General features: G+C 37.2%; 1 long non-coding RNA gene and 1 pseudogene across 4 annotated transcripts in view; both read right to left on the bottom strand.

Moving 5' to 3' along the window:
* The window catches only part of LOC140596650 (uncharacterized), a 76497-nt gene that overhangs the window by 12526 nt on the left and 42263 nt on the right, over positions 1–21708 (bottom strand). For 2 of the 4 annotated variants that reach the window (XR_011998543.1, XR_011998544.1), the window contains one exon: positions 4785–4943. The exons of the other annotated variants lie outside the window; for them this stretch is intronic. This is a non-coding gene — a long non-coding RNA (uncharacterized lncRNA). The remainder of the gene's footprint in view (positions 1–4784; positions 4944–21708) is intronic. 4 annotated transcript variants of the gene reach the window in all.
* LOC140596649 (ras-related C3 botulinum toxin substrate 1 pseudogene) lies at positions 2101–3056 on the bottom strand (annotated as a pseudogene).

Here is a 21708-nt window from a genome sequence, read left to right as displayed (position 1 = left end):
GCTTCTCCAAAGACAGGTTAATACTGTTACAAGTCTTTCCGTTCGTTTCTTCTATAATTCTCACGATCCTGGGTGTCCAAGTGCTAACATCACGCTCATCATAACAGTGCCAACTTACTCTTGGCTTAGTTTTTGAAAGCCTACTTTTTGCATGCTCCATTTGTGAGGCTAATTTAGACAGAATTAGGGTACTAAATAAAGCACAATTGATTTTAATCAAAGAAAAATAAGAAGTTTATGCCTGTTCTTAAGTCTATGCCTGGACTTCCATCCTATCCAGTAGTGATGAAGAAAGCACCCACTTCTTCATCCTTGCTGGAGTAATGTACAGGAGGCCCAATGGAGGAAAGTTGTTCCTTATACCATCACTCAGCAATAATAGAACCACCCCCCACAGTGTTAGGAGAGACCACATGAAGGGCAATAATGATGCACTCTTTCCCTTTTAGCCAGAGTGTTACTTTTTTTTTTTTTTTTTTTATGATTCAAGGATTTATTAAGTCATACATGCAAAACATACTGCTAATTGCATTAGCAAAAGATCAATGTAAAAACACTCCACGATTCTGCAACTGTCAATTTAAAAAATGTTGTTCTATTTTATTGGTTGAGAGGTCCAACCTTGTATTGTTGCCAGCGGGTAAGTCGTACAGAACTTCGTTAGCACAAGCACGGGCTTACAGAATGTCACAGACCCAAGGGAACATGGTCAGGCAGGGCAACGGGAAGCGTGTGTCCGGGGGGGTGAGGCAGAGGAGGGCCAGCGTTAGGGGACAGTATTGGTGATCTGGCAAGACAGTGATGTTAAGAAAGTTCAAAGTTTAGGAATATCTAAAATATTTCAAAAACTGTAAAGCTGCAACACATGATTTTTACACCTAGTTACTAGAAAACTAAGGAGAGTACTTATTAGCTTTGAATAAAGTAACAAGGAAACAGGAATGCACTTTACTAATCTACAAAAAAAAATTTCTAACGCATTATCAGAAAGATTTTATAATACAAGGAGGCATATTGCTCGTTAAGAAGGGGTTCTATAAGAAAAGCACTAAGTTAGCAACTATGGGTACAACCAGTTCAAAGATGAATTAAATGCCCAATTTCAGGAAGGATGGCAGGTCTAAGAAAAAGGAAAAGCTTAAAACACTTAGTGATAATACCGACCTTTCTTCATTTACTGCATTTGACAGAAATTAACCTTTTAAAATTTTACCCGTGACACTTTTACTCAGTTTGATTATGACGTGTACAATGCAGTGTAAATTAACCTCCGGATTTTGTCAAAATACTGTCTTTATCCTTTGATCACGTCACATGCTGTGCCCCCCGCCCTCATTGGAGGAACATGGGAGTGAGAGGTCTGTTCAAAATGTCAGCAAAAGCGAATACACTAACTTTTTTTTTTTTTTTTTTCACTTTTTATTTTTTATTTTTTTAATTAATTTTTATTGGTGTTCAATTTACCAACATACAGAAAAACACCCAGTGCTCATCCCGTCAAGTGTCCACCTCAGTGCCCGTCACCCATTCCCCTCCAACACCCGCCCTCCTCCCCCCTTCCACCACCCCTAGTTCGTTTCCCCGAGTTAGGAGTCTTTATGTTCTGTCTCCCCTCCTGATATTTCCCAACATTTCTTCTCCCTTCCTTTGTGGTTTATGTATACAATGGAATACACTAACTTTTCAAAAAAATTTCACTACAAAATCAAAAAGACTGATCCAAAGAATTGAGTCATTATGCTCCTTCCGTGAGGACATACAGTACAGTTAGGGCGTGGCCCCGGGCTTAGATGGCCATGTGGCTACAGCTCGAGGAGGCTGTGCGGCTTTCCTACTGGAAACTAGCAAGCACAGGTCTGCAGGTCCAAACCTGAGACACTGCCGTCTCTTCTGAAGGACAGGGATCTTGAACGGTTTAGTGCTTAGTGTTCTCAGCACAACAATGCAACTTAGTTCACAAGGTATTTTGGCAACTCTTAATCTGAGCAAGAATAGGGGCTTTTGAAAAATAAGGCTTTAAGAAAGCTGGCCATTTTAGGGCTAAATTTTAATGTGAAAGTTTGAAGTCTTACACTTTAAACAAAACCTAAAAATTACTGATTGGTTCAAAATGGTTTTATGGAAAAACTAATCTGTAACAAAAACTTGGCATTGAGTGCGAAGGCTCCACCATTTTTGAGCAAAGCGTACAAAGGTTCTGAGGGGGATGGGGCAGGGGAACCCAACATTTACAACAGCAGGCATTTTCTCTTCCTCTTCTTGACGGGAGGGGGGCAGAGAACCGCTCGAATAGCTTCATCAAACACTGTCTTGAGGCCTCGCTGCGTGAGAGCAGAGCACTCCAGGTATTTCACAGCACCGATCTCCTTAGCCATGGCCAGACCCTGTGGGTAGGTGATGGGAGTCAGCTTCTTCTCCTTCAGTTTCTCAATCGTGTCTTTGTCGTCCCTGAGATCAAGTTCAGTCCCCACCAAGATGATAGGGGTGTTGGGACAGTGGTGTCGCACTTCGGGGTACCACTTTGCTCGAACATTTTCAAATGATGCAGGACTCACAAGAGAAAAGCAAATCAAGAATACATCTGTTTGCGGATAGGATAAGGGACGTAATGTGTCATAATCTCCTTGTCCAGCTGTATCCCATAAGGCCAGATTCACTCGTTTTCCATCTACCACAACGTTGGCAGAGTAGTAGTCAAAGACAGTGGGGATGTATTCTCCAGGAAATGCATTGGTTGTGTAACTGATCAGTAGAGAAGTTCTACCTACAGCTCTGTCTCCCACCACCACACACTTGACGGCCTGCATCTGGGCCGCTCGCTGGGCCGCGGCGGCGGCGGGCGGGCGGGCGCTGACGCGAGAAGCGGCGGGCGGCGGGCTCGGGGCGCCGCGGGCGGGCGCGCGGCTGCAGGCGGCAGGGGGGCGCGGGGTGCCGGGGCCGCTGTCCACGCCGCCTCGCCCTCCGCGGACGGAAAGCCGGAGCCCAGCCGCGGCCACCACCCAAAGCCTAGCCAGAGTGTTATAGATGGAGGCCTTCAGGAAGCCTGAACTCCACTTCCACCCGTTAGTAACAGAGAGCCCCTACTTCCCCTGTCAGTGAGGCCAGGTGGTGAACCTAGACTTCTACTCCCACAGGACAGTAACAAAGTAGCATTCACTTCCTCACTTCCTTTGCCAAAGACGTATCAAGAGAAGCCTGCAAAAATACACGATTTCTTTTAAAACACATGATTTAAATAAGATCTCATAGTATTATACTAAAACTGTCCAAATTTAAATGAAAAGCCGCTCATCTTACAAAGAACCAGGAAGATGTCAACTACTGAGAAAAGACAATCAATGCACACTAACATCCAAACAGCACAGATGTTAGAATCATCTGATAAGGATTTCCAGGAGCCTTCATAAAAAATACTTCCACAAGCAATTATGAACATACTTAAAATAGATTTTGAAAATAGTATGTTTTAACAAAGAAATATAAGGTAGAAGGAAGAAGCAAATTGAAATTTTAGAATTGAAAACTACAAAACCTGAAATAAAACCCTTAATAAAGCAGCAGAAAATATCCATTCTGAGCAACTAGGAGATCAAATGGATTGAGAAGATAAATAAACAGGGACCCAGGAGAATGTAACAGAACATCTAACTTTTATGTCATGTGAGTTCCCAGAAGCAGAGGACAAAGGAGATGGAGCTAAAAGTTACTCAAATTAAAAAAATGGCTGAAAATTTTCCAAATTTGGCAAAAGACATAAGCTTAAAGATTCAAGAAGCTAAGTAAAAACTAAACAAAATAAATTCAAAGAAATCCATACCAAGACACATCACAGTCAAACTTCTGGAAACTTAAAAACAAAGAAAAAAGTCTTAAAGTAGAGAGAAACGATACATTACATATAGGCCCAAAACAATTGAATGATAGCAGATTTCTCATGTGAGTGCACGGAAACCAGAAAAAAAGTAGCCCAGCATTTTTCAAGCATCAAAAGAAAAGAACTATTCATTCAGAATCCTATATTCTCCAGACACCTGGGTGGCTTAGTGGTTGAGCGTCTGCCTTTGGCCCAGGTCGTGATCCCTGGGTCCTAGGATCGAGTTGTGCATTGGGCTCCCTACAGGGGCCTGCTTCTCTCTCTGCCTATGTCTCTGCCTATCTCTGTGTGTCTCTCATGAATAAATAAAATCTTTTTTAAAAAAAGAATCCTATATTCTCAAAAACATCCTTCAGAACTGAAAGAATCCTCCTTCCCCAGATAAAGGAAAACTAAGGACTAAAACTAAAACCATTACCAGCACACCTACCCAAAAAGAATGCCTAAAGGAAATTCTCTAACCAGAAATAAAATTATGGAAGGCAGAATCTTTGAAACATCAGGAAGAAAAAAAAGAAAAATGGAAAAAGCAAAAATATGGGTACCTTCTAGAACTTCCTCTTCTCTCGAGTTTTCTAAGTTGTATTTGATGGTTGTAACAAAAATTATCACACTACCTAATGTAGTTTTTCAGGGTACGTAGAAGGAATACTTAAGACTATTACAAAAGGGGAAAATCAAATATAAAGACAGGTAAGTTTCTACACTTCACTTGAGCTGGTAAAGTGTTGACACCAATAGACACTGATAAGTTGAGCCAAAAAACCCTATAGCAACCACTAAAAAAAGCTATAGAAAAAAATGCAGTCTGAGACACTACAAATCTCCAAATGTCAAAATTATAGAGATCAAGAATAGATTGTTGTTGTCAGGGGTTAGAGAGATGATAGAAAGGAGGTGCAAGGCTTACTGTTAAAAGGGAGATCTTGGGATCCCTGGGTGGCGCAGCGGTTTGGCGCCTGCCTTTGGCCCAGGGCGCGATCCTGGAGACCCGGGATCGAATCCCACGTCGGGCTCCCGGTGCATGGAGCCTGCTTCTGTCTCTGCCTCTCTCTCTCTCTCTCTGTGACTATCATAAATAAATAAAAAAAAAAAATTAAAAAAAAATTAAAAAAAAAAATAAAAAAATAAAATAAGTCTCTCATTTAATAACTCAAATACACTTTTCTTGCTGATTGGTTCCACCACCACCCTCACCACAGACTAACCGTAGAGAGAAAAAATGGCAAGAAAAGCAAGCAGAGAATAGAACATGAATCTCTGGCCCTCGCAGAGAGTTTGTAAACAACCTAATATTCTTTCATTCCATTCTTCTTCTTTTTTTTTTTTTTTTTTTTTACACTAGTCAGAAAGGATTCTGTGGTTGGCAAGCGACAACCATGACTGACACACACCCTCCGTGAGATCCCAGAATATATGTAGGTCTGGCCACTCAGAGCATAGTGGGACCCGTTGGATAGGCACGTGGAAGCGTTTCATATACTTGCTTCTCTTTTTTTCCTCCCCAATAAGGAGAATGAAGAAGGCAAGTCCATTGAAGCTCTACCTTTCCAGACATCATTCAAGGGAATCTTTTTGTGTTTACAAGCATTTAAACCTCAGCTACCACATTTAAGACGGTACCCAAAGTCTGGCACTATGATTGAGTGTTGTTTTTATAGCCATGATATGTTAATGCTTGTGCCATGGAGCAAAATATTTATATAGTGAGTCTTGTTCATGGCTTTTGTACTAGAAGGAATGTTGCACTTACTTCTTTAAGTGCCATCTTAAAATGGTGGTAAAGGGAATTACAGAGTATTTTAAACAAACATTTTTGCTTTACATTTTCACGGGGGCAAACATATGCATTAGTATGTTTTAAAGGAGCAAACACCAAAGACACTATCGCATTAGAGATCCTTTTCATCTTAGATCAGCAAAACATTGCTCTGACTTATGTGGCTTTAACTCAAGTACTCAAGGGTGTTCTTACAGAATGAGGAGTGTATAAGTTGACGTGGGGCAACTTGTGTGATTACTACCACCAGCTCCTAAATTTATAGAACTTCACTTAAAGCTAACTGGTGTACACATGTGATGACTCCTAAAACACCACAGAAAAATAATTTGTATCTCATAAACTATTTTCTCTGTTTCTATCAAACTATCACTAGCATTATTGGCCATAGTTTCACTCTTTCCCCCACTCAAAGAGATCTCCCTCGAACCAATCTTCTAAGAGATCAGTCCTGTCCACATCCCCTCTACAGAGCTGGTGAAGCACAAGCAATTGACTGTTGGGTGGGCAGCACCACCAGCACACTCAGGTTGGGCTATGGCGGGGGCGGGGGGGGGTGGGGTGAGAAACTTCAGTTAGGACTTTTTAATTTTTTTTTTTATTTTTCTTAATTTGAAACATGAAACAAAGCAAGAAATAGGAACTTTATGATGGATAATGGAACAGAGCTCATGAAAATGGAGAGAGGCATGGAATAGCTGCATCAAACCACGTTTAAGGAAAAGAAGCTGAAAAGCCATTTGAGAAAAGAGAATGATGGAATATCCACCAGGAGGGCAGTGATGGGAGAGGTCATATGTCCCCTGAGAGACGGAAAGTCTCTTTTCCATGTTAAGTCCCCGTGATTCCATGCTGACATTAAATATCTTCCCCAAATATCTGTGAGATCATATGGCTAAAGAACTCTGCTCTTCCCTTGAGCTAACCTGAATCTGTTTCTTTTCTTTCCTTTTCTTTTCTTTTTTTTTTTCTTGCTGACAGTATAGCTCTGAATAAAATACCATCCATAACATAAACATAGAGTTTAAAATTTTTGCAAAGCTCTAGGCAAACAAAATACTACATGCTCTCTCTGTGGATCAGAAGCAAACCCTGAACCCTTGCAAGTAATTTATGAAAGACAATGTCTCAGGAGAAGATAGTCCAGGCTAGAGGGAAGCAGACTGGGGAAGAGGAAAGAGTGAGGCCAAGTGCAACCGTAGATGAAGTCCCAGATTTAGCCCGCTCTCAGGGGGAGTGGTAGAAGGGAAAGTCCGTCTTAGAGGTTATTCTCTGCCTCAGAGGAGAGCAGCTGGGCTTTGTTAGGTTTATCCCAGTCAGCCACCGGTTACAGTGTGTGTGTGTGTGTGTGTGTGTGTGTCCTTGGGACATGGAGAGACTTCACTGTTCTGCCTTTCCAAATGTGTGAGGCACTTTAGTGGTCAAGCTCAAACCTCCCAGCATGACAAATGCTCGCCTTTGGCAGTGAAACAGGAAGCTGGAGTTTGGGTGCACAAAACTAGGGAAAAGGACTGAGGGATTCTAGGTGAGGTGTCATGAGTAGAACTGTTTCCCAACCGCAACCAAGTACCAGACAAGAGTCTCAAAACTGGAATGACCTCTACCGTGGTTAAAAAAAAAAAAAAAAAAAAGATATGTTAAAAAAAAAAGATATATCTACAATTGTTGCTAATCCTTCTTTCAAGAAACACATTTTAATTCCTCTCACCTGAGCATAGGCTGGAACTGGTGGCTCTTTTCCAACAAATACAGTAGAAGTGATTGTTTGTGAATTGGAGATGAGGGCATAAAAGGCAAAAATGACTTCCTGCATCCTCTCTCTCTCTTGCTCTCTCTTTTTCTCTCTCAGATGATCTGTTGTGAGGAAGCCAGCTATCCTGTCATAATCAAGAGAGGCCCACATGGTGAGGACCGGAGGGCTTCTGCCAACAGCCGTGAGAATGGGCTTGGAAGTGAATCCTCTGGGCCTGCTTACTTGAGATGATGCAGCTGGAGCCTATATCCTGGCTGAAATCTTATGAGGAGACCCTAAACCAAAGCTACCCAACGGAGCTTCCCCTGGATTCCTGCCCCCCCCAGAAACCTATTGAAATAAAAAAATGCTAATTGTTTTAAGATACCAAGTGTTAAGGGTGACCCGTCACATTGGAATAGATAATTAATACAACCACTCAGTCTCCTGTTGATAGACCTGGCTTTTCTTACATGAAAAGTGCTAGATCATTTATTTTCAAACAGAATGTAGCAGAAGTGCAAGACTAGACTGACACCTCAAAAATACAACTGAGTCTCACTCTCCGTGTAACTGACAGTCAGGAACCAATTCCTTCTCCACCCCAAAACCATTAGAACTTAAGGACTTGCAGGAAGAGAATAGAAAGCACAAGGCAACAGAGTTAGCTCCCAAACATGTGGAAAATGAGAAGCAACAATACTTATAGCCCCGTAAGGATTGGCCAGTGTGGTGGAGAGATAGCTGAGCTAGAGGTTAGGATGTCTGTCAGGTAGAGTCCTGCTTTGAAAGTCAGTAATAACGGTCTGCCAAGTTTTTCTGTCCCTCAGTGGCTTCATCTAACACAGTGAGAATAAGAAGATCAGTTGACTGGGTGGTCGCGAGGATGAGATGGGTCAGTGATTCTCATGGGAGGCGGAGGGCATTTGGCAAATGTGTGGGGGCAGCTTTTGTTGTCAACATGATTAGTGGAGCACTGCTGACATTTAGTGAGGAGAGCCAGGGATGAGAGCTGTCTGGTGGTGTGAGGGACAGAGCAGTCCTGCAGGGCGCCACAACTGCTCAGATGCCGCAAACTTTCCAATATCCTGCCCCTCATTTTAGAGGGAAAGCCAGCTTATAATTATCTGGTCTTAGAGCATTTTACAGTTTGTAGATAATTGCCAAGTTTTTTTTTAACTGATTTATGAAATAAATTTTTCGGGAAAACAGCTATCACCAAATATATATACATATATATGTGTGCATGTATATGTATGTATATGGATGCACATATATACATGCACATATATATGTGCATGTATGTATTATATATATACATATGTCTGTATATAAATATACATAATTTTCCAAGGCTTGTTTAGCATTTTGTAAGTCATGCCCTTGGGAACACTACTCTAGATATGCGCATAGCGGATAAATCACACTTTGCCTACATTTGCAGCGGCACAATCATAGTGATTCTAACCACAGGTACAATTATTGGACTACTTCATTATGTTTGCCCGAGTTAGAACCTTTGTCCACTTAATCCACATTTCCACAAACCTAATATATGCATAAACATATACATATTGTCACATATATTATTATGCATTTTAAAATTTCTGTTTTGTATATTAGGATTTTATATTAATTCCTTTAAAACTTATTCCTTTAGATACATCGTATTATCTCTGTGCTTTATTTTAGGAGTATAAAGAGAATGTTGTAAGTTATTTATATTCAAAAACAAGCACTGTATCTACTTATAATTGAGAAACATTAATTGTGGGAAAGAAATATTTGAAAAAGAAGAAAGAGCTATGCAAAAGAAGTTAGTCTAAGTCTATAAACCATTATCTTCAGTTCCTAAATCCAAAATGTCTGAAGCCCAGAAGCCGTTTTAAATTCATTTGACCATAAAACCTGACTTGAACTTAGCTTAATGGGTAAACACACATAACCTGAACTGACATATTATTTTAGTATGTATGCATTTATACTTAATTATACATTTTGCTCCTAAAATCTTAACATGCTTGATTCTCCTAAAATCTTAACATGCTCCCCAGAGGCCAGTGAGGATTTTTTTGAAAGATTTTATTTATTTATTCATGAGAGACACACACACACAGAGGCAGAGACACAGGCTCTCCCTCTGGGGAGCCTGAGCAGGACTCAATCCCAAGACCCAGGGATCACACTCCAAGCCAAAGGCAGATGCTCAACCACTGAACCACCTGGGCATCCCCAGTGAGGACATTTTGCAATATCCAGAATATGTTCCATCATTTTACCTCCCTAACATCCAAAATATTCTGTATTTAAAAACTATTGGGCTCAAAGTATTTCTAAAAATATATTGTAGACTTGCACCAGAGTAAGGTGCTAAGGTACTACTAGTTGAGCACCAGACTTGAGAAGGAAGAACAGAGCCAGAGGTATCAGAATCCTGGATTTTAAGTTATGTTACAAAGCTGTGGTAATCAAAGCATTATCGTACTGGCACAAGAATAGACACATAGATCAACAGAACAGAATAGAGAATCCAGAAATGAATCCATGTAATTTATGGTTGATTAATCTACGGCAAAGGATCTGAGAATATATCATGGGGAAAAGAGAGTCTCTTCGATTAATGGTGTGGGAAAACTGGATAGCTATGTGCAAAAGAATAAAGAATAAAACTGAACCAGTTTCTTACACCATACACAAAAATGATCTCAAAATGGATTAAGACCTACATGTGAGACCTGAAACCACAAAATTCCTAGACGAAAACATAGTAAGAACATAGTAAGTTCTTTGATGTCAACCATAGAAACATTTTTCTAGATATGTCTCCTCTGGCAAAGGGAACAAAAGCAAAATTAAACTATTGGGACTACATCAAAATAAAAAGCTTTTGCACAGCAAAGGAAACTATCAACAAAAGAAAAAGGCAGCCTATTGCAGGAAAAATATTTGCAAATGACTTCTTCAATAAGGGTTAATAACAAAATATATAAATAACTCATGCAACTCAACATCAACCCTCCCACCCCCAATAATCCAATCAAAAATGGGCAGAGGATCTGAATAGACATTTTCCCAAGGAAGATATACAGATGACCAAGAAACGCATAAAAAGATGCTCCATATCACTCAACATCAGGGAAATGCAAATCTAAACTGCAATGAGATATCACCTCACACCTGTCAAAATGTCTAGAATCAAAAATACAAATGTTGGTGAAGATGTAGAGACAAAGGAATCCTGTTACACTGGAGGAATGCAAATTGGTGCAGCCATTGTGGAAAACAGTGTGGAGTTTCCACAAAAATCAAAAATAGAATTACCACGTAATCTAGTAATTCCACTTTTGGGTATTCAGTCAGAGAAAATGAAAACACTAATTTGAAAAAAAATATATGCACCCCTTTGTTTATTGCAGTATTATTTGCAATAGTCAACCTACGTCCATTGATAGATGAATGGATAAAAAAGATGTGGTGTATATACATGGTGAAATATTACTCAGCCATAAAAAAGAATGAAATCTTGCCATTACCACAACATGGATGAATCTCGAGAGTATAATGTTATGTGAAATAAGTCCCTCAGAGACAAATACAACAGATTTCACTCATGTGGAATTTAGGAAATAAAACAAAGGAAAAAACAAAGCAAAGAAGAGACCAAAATTCTTAGAGAACAAACTGGTAGATGCCAGAGGGGAGGTCAATGGAGGTGATGAGTGAATTAGATAAAAAGATGGAGAGTAAACTTAGCTTGATGAGCACTGAGAAATGTATAGAATTGCTGGGAAAAAAGAAAAAAAAAACACCTAAACCTCAAAGTATGATTTCAGGGTGTTTTTTTTTGTATTGTTTTAATATTTACTAACTGTTATGTTTCAGGCCCTAGGGTTTGCATCCTGGGAATAAGACCAAGTAATTCTTTTTATGAAACTTTTAATCTAGTAAGGGATACATCCAGAAAACAACTGATTGTCATGGAATGTATTAAAGGGAAAATGGGGTCACAAAAATCATTCTCTGTTGCCTCATAGAAGAGTGAAAGATCAGGCAAGTTAAAACGCACAATTATCACCTAGAAATATTTATACTGCTTTTCTTTTCTGCTTGACTCTTTCTTATTTTTGGAAATATAAGCCTTTTTGACATTTTCTTTTATGTACCCTAAATTCTCTGTCCTGGGAATATCTATGTTTCAATATCAGAAAGTAATAAGATATAATGTTTAAAGCGGTGATTTTTCAAATGAGTTGGGCAAGTATAAAGGTTCTCAAGGAAGCCAAGCATTAAGCATTGCAAGCCTGGTAGTATTACTAATTTCTGGGTTTTTAGCCTCTCATATCTCCCTCATCCCTTCTGTGAACCACAGCTAGGCTTTCTCTACCCATTCAGTAGTCTTACAACTATATCTTAGATCGCTCAAGGGCTCATCATCCTGTACAGTCTTCTCCCCTCTCAACAAATATACTTGTACCTATATCTCATAAGCCATCAGGCCTCATTTCTCTCTTCAAATCACCCATTTGGCTTGGCTTTTTTTAAATTAATTTATTTGTCTATTCATTAGAGACACTGAGACGGGGCAGAGACATAGGCAGAGAGAGAAGCAGACTCTCCACAGAGACCCCAAGCAGGACTGGATCCCGGGACTCCGGGATCACGCCCTGAGCTGAAGGCACACTCAACCACTGAGCCACCCAGGTATCCCTTGGCTTGTCTTCTGAATGACATGACCACAGGGTTTTATGGCTACTTGAATACAACTGATTATACCCTAATATTAGATAAATCCCTCTTTAAAAATCCTAAAATGAAGACTCAGTTATGTCAGACTTTCACCATCCCATCATCCACGGAGAGGTGCAGATAGAGGCAGATAGCTTGTGCTGTGCATAATTTAAAAGGTTATAAGAGCTAGTACAGGGTGGTTTAGCGCCTGCATTTGGCCCAGGGCGCGATCCTGGAGACCCGGGATTGAATCCCACGTGGGGCTCCCGGTGCATGGAGCCTGCTTCTCCCTCTGCCTGGGTCTCTGCCTCTCTCTCTCTGTGTGTGTGACTATCATAAATAAATTAAAACAAATTAAAAAAAAGAAATGAAAAAAAGAGCTAGTACACAGAACATATTATTTAGAATAATGTTTTTACCCATTTTCTCTTTAGCACAGACTATTTTATAAATTTTGTCATTTGTTAGTATAATATTTTCTTAGAGTACTTCAAAAAACTATCATTTACAAATTACTAGCAGATTTAATCTATTGTGAAACAACTTGTGCTATATATATACATATATATTTTTAGTATATTTGATATAGCTTTTATCTTTGGCAACTATTCATAAAATATTTGTTTTAAAAACACTTAAATAAAAAATAAAAATAATAAATAAATTAAATAAATAAGTAAATAAATAAAAACACTTAAATATACTGGCATTTTTCAAGCCTCTAGTTTCTTTAGCTTTGAACTGTCCAATTTATGTGACCTTTGGCTAGCTTTTGAAAATATGCTCTCAACACTTAGTTCACCACTGAGTTCCAATTTGTGATACACAGAGGGAACTCTAGTAGGAGTCCATTTATATGACAGATAGAAACATGTCCTTTTTCTTTCACTGAATATCACTTTAAGAACCTAATAGGGGGAATGTAGCTTTCACAATATCTTCAGAGCCTCAAAAACTCAGCTAACTCTATTGAAAATTAGAAGACTGTAGATAGCTGATTTCCCCAACTTTACTCAAATGCACAGAGTCAACTTTGTATATTTCATGTATTCAGTGTACATTGCTAGCTTTTAAAAGTGTGTATTTTTAGTGTGATTTTAGATCAACTGTAATTAACCTCTTTTTAAATCGAACATTTTTTAAAATGTTTATTTTATAATCTTCTATTGAAGTAAAGTCAATAACTAGAGATAGTGCATTAACATATCCAAGATAATTGAGAAACAAACAGATTTATATATGCCACATCCCTCAAGAATCAACTATATTTTGAAATAACTTTTGCCAAGAAAATTTTTTTAAAACTCCACATTCCCTCCGTAATTAATGAAGTTAGTTATGTCCACTCTTCTCCAATTTGGGCCTGTGTGCAATCACAATGGATTTAAAAAAGACTCTTTCTATAATCAAGCACTTTATAGTATCAGACCTAAGGCATCTTTATGAATAAAGCATGCATGAGCAACAATGTTGGGAATTACGTGTGGTCAATATGAAGTCTTTGTAGCACTACGAGAAAGGTTCTTCCTCAGCCGTGAACTGGTGAGGTGAATAATTCAAGTAAGAATTGACATTGCTGGAGGCCAAAATGCTGAAATATCTCTTGATTAGAATTATAAGAACATGAGAGATTTTTGGAGAGAGAATAAAGGTCATTTGGTCCATCAAGGCATAGCCTTTTTAGTACTCCATTTCCCCAAGGATGGCATCTAATTTCTTGAATGACATCCCTGTTTTTGCCTCAACAACTTTGCCACAGGCTCTTCTAAGCATTAATTATTCTCCACATGAAAAGGTACTTTCTGAAATATGTGGTGAATTTATTTTTTAATTTCCATTTATGTCTTTTTGTCCTATAATCTGTATTAAAATGGAAATAATAATTTGGATTGACATTATCTGTGGCAGTTAAGACTTTATATGCTTCAAATCAGACAGCTCCAACTCTGTCCTTAATATTATATGCCCAGATTTATGGTCCTAACAACAAGCACTGCATAGCAAACAGTGGTAGGGGTCCCAGTGAGAACATTTAATACTTTGAAAATTCATAATCTCTCAAGTATATATCTTTTCTTTGTAAAATAGAGATGGGTACTTACTAAAAATAACTGAAAAATAAATGAATTAATCGGTGTATTCCCTACCACTTGCATATATACATATATATATACATGTATTTTTATATACACATTTTTTACCCAAGATCAAATAATTATTTCATATTTGACTAAATATTTACAAAATATAAAACATAATCACAACTTACACAAATTTAGAAATATGCATGTAAAATACATAGTATTTTCAAGTTAACTGAAAGCAAAAAGAAATGCTATTATTCTGTAGACACAAAGAAATCTGAAAACTTTTTTTCTAAATAGCAACTAACACCCTTTTATTTTTTGTTTTTTGAAATGTTAGGAAGGGGAAATAATTACTTTTACAATACACGTCTCCCTTTTATAACATTAACTAAATTTTAGAAGATCAATTATTCTGTTGCAATGACACTAGTTAACATCTTACTTAGGCCAAATGTAATGAAATCTCCATGACAAAGACGGATCCAGAGTGAGTGGTAATCCAGGAGAGCCAGATAGTTAAACCAATCATTGCTTGACATTATGCTGACCACAGTGATTGGTTCTAGTTGATCCATTTAGATCAATGTTCCAAAGTTTGTTCTGAATTGTGAAAAACAATTATTTGTCTTCCCTTACATATGAAGGAGGAAATACGTGGCTTCAACTGGTGTCAGCAAATTGCCAATTATAATATAATCTAAGACATGTGCAAATGTGAAATAGAGCCCTCCCAAAGTGGGAACTGAAGCCCTGGAGACCAATCGAAATTTCCATTTTTCAGTTACAGGCCAGAGAAATTTGTTTAAACTCTTTTAGTTTAGGTGTCATTAACTGCAAATGAAAGCATTCAAGCTGGTAATCTAAATTTCATTTTTAAATTAAAATATATCATTTTTGTGTTTATATAATGTTTATGTGCTTCACATCTGTGTGAGTCTAGATATTCATAGTTATGTCATAAACTATTTTTAAGGATCATGATAAAATTATGAATAATTAAGATACTCCAATGGCAACAGTTTAAAGGTAGGCAACACACACACGCACACACACACACATAGATATATGCTGGAAAAGAGATAGATGGACTAAGGAGCCTATGAACATGGTCTACTGGCTGGTCCTGGCAGCATACCTACCTCAACAGTAGCTAGTAGAAACATCAAATCTAATTTAAACTACCCCCCCCTCGCTTTTTCAGTTATTACAGTATGGTCAATACCAGCACAGTTACCCAAAATAAAATTATCCACGGGATTGACCATTCTTTACAATATCCTGAAATAGAATGTCAGTTTAGACTTCTCACTTACATGTTACTTCTGAAAAAAAAGGACAGAGGTGAAGAAAAATATTCTTTTACTATTATTATTGCTTTCAGGGCCCTTGTCATTAGTTTTTATTGTCACAAAAGTAGAAGAAAGTTTCATATGATCATGAGAGATAGTTTAATCACAAAGGAAGAGGAAAGTTATGACAAGAGAAGTCTTTTTCTTTTATCACAAGAGCAGCAGGAGTCTCCCTTTATCCTGAGAAAAGGGAATCTCTTTTCCCATTTCTCTTTTTGAAACACCTTTTGGAATAGAGGATCATAAATTTTAGGAAGGAAGAATTGATTCTGAGACAATTTAGAATTTTTAGGCTTATTTTCTAATTTGAAAAAGTTGTTTAACTTCTAAGATTGCTTTTTCAACTATAAAAATCATCCTAATGTATTAAACCCTAATGGCCAAGGAATTAGAAAAATTAAAATAGAAAAATATAGTGATTCATAAATTTGTTTATTCATTCCTGTGATTCCTTGAGTGCTGCAGAACATTCTATGGGCACTTGGTTACTGGAGATAAGACAATATAAAATTAAAGTATGCAATATGTGCAATGTAAGACAATGTGAAACTTTAGAGTAAGAAGAACTCTTGTAATTTAGTCAACAGTCATTAGATTGAAATGACAAGTGAAATTGACTTTTTAGTGGGTAAACTATACATTTCTTATCACACTATGTACACACTGTTCAAACTATCCCACTTCTGATTAATTTTATATTACCCATCAATTATGACTTTATTTGTAGTTAACAAAAAATGGTAAGTAGTAATAGGACTGCTTGAGGACATTCTCAAACTTATATATTCCTTTTTATGACAAATTATACTATTTTTCTAAATCATTTTAGTAATAGAAAAACTGAATTCAATACATTTTCACCATGCCAACTATTCAAATACACAGTTGAATTGATCTTGCATTTTCAAAATAGTTTAAATAAATTTTTGCTATAGTAATGAAGCATAGAGTAGAAATAAACATGCACACTTCTAAAGATTTAAATATTACATATATTATTCAGCCATTTTTCAATGGCTAGCAATTTCATATAGTTAATAAACACCTATTAGCTATATTAACATAGTTAATAGAAAGACTTTTATTTTGCTAATATGTTTGGAAAAGCCAAAAGTCATGAGTATGATTAGAAAATTATATGAATCCTTGCTTTTAATAATTCAATCTAAACAACTGATTTATATTATTTGAAGTAAATGAAGATATGCTTGCCCTTTAGGTGTTAATTATTTCAGCAAAACTATAAATTCTTGATTTACAATGAAGCGTAAAGATTACTGTTCTAACATGAGCTTCATGCTTACCACATACCACAGTTACTCGAATAAATGACACCAGATTTCTTTTTTTTTATTTTTTTATTTTTTATTTTTTTGACACCAGATTTCTAAAGCAAATAATTCCCTGTGAGTAAATTGCACTTTGGCTTGACACTGCCTCCCACAGAAGCGGGTATATCTCTTGCCAGTCTCTTCCTTCCCCATGATCTATCCGTTTTCAACAAACACATTTAACAGCTGTGGATACAAACAAGGCACATTTGGCAAAAGTAGGAACCAGATGCCAAAATCTGAATGTATGTTCTATTCAAAGCATCCGGCCCTGTTGCTAAGTACTTGGTGTCACCACTGTTGGCTCCCTCTCTTAATCATCTACTGGCAGGCAACAGAGGCGCATCTGGGGATATTGTCGAGGTGATGTAGCTGTGCTCTGGCCACCTTGTGAGTTGCAACCATTTTGAGGTAGCTTCCTATTTCTAAGAATGTTTTGAAAAAACTATTATGAAATATGTTATACATTATGACATATATTTATATTTTTATACTATATGAAATACACACACACACACACACACACATACTGTTATGAAACACTAAAAGAGCTCATTGAAAATAAAATTCCCAAATTTAAGACTTTCAAATTTCTGCCTGGGAGCAAGACACTGTTATCTGAAATAGTTAAAACACATCCTTACAAAGTATGTGTGAACAAATGTAAAGTACAAATTAATAGTGAAATCTGCATGATAAATGACTTTAGCTACCTAGGCAGAGGATTTGTTGTAGCTCAGATTCTCTTATGCCTGAGGCTAGCTTGCATGTGTGGAGTTTATTTGGAATTTGAGCCCAGAGAGCAGAAGGGAGGAACAAAGTAGTGAGGTGAGGTGGGAAGGGGCAGGTAGTTAAATAGGGAAGTAGGAAATCCAACAGTAAGGTAGGCATCTCTTCATTTTTGCTGGATCCCATGGTACACACTCTGGGGACGCTCCTGAAATATTTTTTTCAGAGATACATATCTGAGGGAGGAAAAGGGGAAACATTGATTTTTATTCCCCCATCTGAGAATTATTTCCTGCTTTCCTGTGCCACTTAGAAATTTTGGAGTTGTGCATGTGAGAATGTTGACTAGATTACTGTGGTCTCCTCATTGTGTGTAAGAGAAGAAAGGAGTATTTCACATGGCACGAGCTCGTGTCAAGGCATTGTTAAATTACACCCAAAGTTGCTGGATTCTGGAATCTAAGGTGGAACTTATGAGATTTGAGTTGGTAAATAAGCAGTAACAAATACACAGCTACTATTTCCGAAGCTTTCTACATACATTGTCACATTAATGTTCACAATAACTCTAAAATTAGATATTCTTATCATTATGCTTCTATTTTATAGTTGAAACTAAGGATGTAGAAAAGTAAGGCAGTTTTCCCAGGATCATTCAGATAGAGAGGCCCAAAACTAGAATTTGACCTTTTTCTGGATGCTGTACAAGATTCAGTCCCTGTTAACAGAGGCTCTTATCTACCAGTGACTTAAAGATCTGTTCCTCAGCACAGATGAAATGCTTTGTTCATTCCAGGTGATAGAAGGTCTGCCAGAGTTGCTACACTTGAAAATTAGTCCCTAATGTTGACTCCCTAATGCTCGTGCCTCATTCTCATCTATCACCCCTGCTCAGTTGACCTTCATTTTTTTAAACAAGATTTTATTTATTTTTTGAGAGAGAGAGAGAGAGCAGGGAGAGGGGCAGAAGGAGAGGGAGAGAATTCCAGGCAGACTGTACTGAGTGCAGAGCCTAGGCAGGGCTTGACTTTCCCAGGACTCTGAGGTCATGACCTGAGCCAAAAGTAAGAGTCAGACACTTACCCAACTGAGTCATCCAGGTGCCCATTAGGTGACCTTCCTATAGTGTCTCCTAGTTCCTCCCTCTGCCCCTATGCCCTGACCCATTCACATAGTCAATTTCTTAGGGTTCTCAAAAAAGAATTGATAAATAAATCATAGCAAAACCTAACCAAACAGATTAAATATTTTTTTTTCATTCAACAGTATTGAAATAACCAGTTATTCTTCAAAGGAATTATGGGTGCTGTTCAGTCACTGGAAAAGGAACACTGAAGAAAAATAGACCAAGAAAAGGAACGAAATCATCTATATTACAACCTACCATCATTTTATGTGTAGAAGAATAACCAATTTCTACAAACTATCCCTTTATGGTTTGGTTAAATTTAAGGTCAGAAGCAAGAAAATAATATGAGTGAATTAAATGTGCATTGGTTAACATAGATAATTTAAAATAAAATGCAGATATACACAGAAGTATATGGAAGACAACAGTTATTTTGAGTCTTACCTAGAGGAAAAAGAGTTTGCATTTCATAGGCAGAAGTGAAATCAATCTAAGTCCTCAAAGAGGAGTATGGGAGTATATAGCATTTGAAAAAGAAAATCTTTGGGCAGCCCTGGTGGTCCAGCGGTTTAGCCCTGCCTTAAGCCCAGGGCATGATTCTGGAGACCTGGGATTGAGTCCCACATCAGGCTCCCTGCATGGAGCCTGCTTCTCCCTCTGCCTGTGTCTCTGCCTCTCTCTCTCTCTCTCTCTCTCTCTCTCTCTCTCTGTGTGTGTGTGTGTGTGTCTCATGAATAAATAAATAAAATCTTAAAAAAAAAAGAAAAGAAAATCCTAATAGCTATGTTAAGGTCTGGTGTGAATCGAAAAATCAAATTACTAAAATAAAAGAAATAAAATAGCTGATTTCTATAAAGTGAAATATGAGTTGATAAGGGATCCAGATTTATTAAGGACAAAATTATCAAGATTTATTGATGGGAAAAGTTATGAAATACATGTATATATGTGACTCTAAGTCACATATTAGAGCATCAAGATTTACTTAGAGTGATAGAGACATTAGATAGGACTGACAATTTCTAGGAAAATACATGATGGATGCTACTTTATTAAGAGAAAGAAAAAAGAGACTAGAAATGGCTGATCCCGGTAGAAAAATAAATGTAAAAAGAGTTTTATTTTTTTTATTTTCATTTTCATTTTTTTTATAAAAAGAGTTTTATATAGAATGTTGATCATACTACAAGCCTTCAAATGTTTTTCTAGTTAACAATTAAAGGGGAAAAGGTAGTAATGAATGAGACATAAGGTTGCCAGAAATTGAATAGAGGAATCGGGGACATTATCAATATAGAAAAAATAGTGGTGTTGGCATCCAGTCCTGCCAAAAATCTCCCCAAAGTATGGAAAAAAATCCTTAGTGTGAAGTAATTTATATCATAGAATGATTCCAGTGACAAAGAAAGAGCACCAAAATTTAAGAGATGAGGCAGGCATATAGACAAATGCAATAGAATGCTATATCAAGTTAATCTTACCTTAACCAGGAAATATGATTCATCTTTAAATCTCTCAGAGTTCATTGTAGTGATAGTTGAATACAGAAAATTATTAGGTAGAGTAAAATGTTTTTACTGAAACATTATAAAGTGAGCAAAATAAATGAAATATCTACTGTACTTCTAAAGGATGACCATGAAATTTTAATGCACTATAAGATTAATAATATAGCTCAATAAGATTGATATATTAAAATATATAATCTATTACTACTTAAGGAATTATAGTAGTATTTTTTTAAATTTTATTTATTTATTCATGACAGACAGAGAGAGAAGCAGAGACATTGGCAGAAGGAGAAGTATGCTCCCGATGAGGAGCCCGATGTGGGATGCAATCCCAGAACCCCGGGATCACAGCCTAAGCCAGAGGCAGACATCTAACCACTGAGATACCCAGGTGCCCCAAGGAATTTTAGTAGTTTGTCAGATAAACATGCAAGTCCTTTAGTTGTAGACTTCAAAATTTTAACTTCTACACCAATGAATATAAGATACATAATTATGTACGTAGTCCATTTTGCTAAGTAACATGACTACATGCATTTGAATAGAATTTTATCTAGTGAAAGAACTAACAGCATGACAGCTATTCACTGCCTCCTATGAATTGGAAAAACGGTATTGATGGTCTAAGACATGCATTTTTATTGTTGTTCAGTCAGAACTTGAAATATACTAAGAATTCCAGGACTCTGAGAAGTATTATGAGAAGGCAGAATATATTATTTTAACATTTGAAGCAACTAATAAAAATGTCTATTCTAAACTGACATTCAAGTTTATTAATATATTAATAAGGGCAGCAATATGTTGTCATTTTTTCCTTACAGTCATGAGGAATTATTTCAAATATGAAGCTACATATTATTGATTGAGAAACTTAATATATAAAAATTAAAGATGTCACATGTAAAAAATAAGATGTTCATCAGTTAAACCCAAAATCTCTTTAATATGGTTAAAATTTTATTTTACTAATCATGTATGTAATATGCTTAAGAAGCATGGCGTTCAGAACTATATATGTTAAATACTTCACTTAAGAATTTGATTATGAGGGCAGCCCTGGTGGCTCAGCGGTTTAGTGCCGCCTTCAGCCCAAGGCATGATCCTGGAGACCCGGGATCAAGTCCCACGTCGGGCTCCCCGCATGGAGCCTGCTGCTCCCTCTGCCTATGTCTCTGCATCAATCTCTCTATTATGTCTCCCATGAATATTATGTATTTTAATGATAAAGTTATAGGTGGTTGCAAGCAATATTTTTGCATTTTAAAATTGAAAACTTTTACTTTACGAATACTAAATGGCCAAGAACTAAACATGAAGAGATGAAAAAAAGAGCAGCAGATGGGGAGGATGTGAAGCCAACCATACTTAAGAAGCCGAAACCAATTAGAAAGGTATCACTGAAAGCTATTCTACACAGCCGACCTAAAATGGAGAGCAAGTATAATAATAAAATGC

This window comes from Vulpes vulpes, unplaced genomic scaffold, assembly GCF_048418805.1.
Source record: "Vulpes vulpes isolate BD-2025 unplaced genomic scaffold, VulVul3 Bu000000706, whole genome shotgun sequence".
NCBI lineage: Eukaryota > Metazoa > Chordata > Mammalia > Carnivora > Canidae > Vulpes > Vulpes vulpes.
This window is presented reverse-complemented; position numbering and strand designations above follow the sequence as displayed.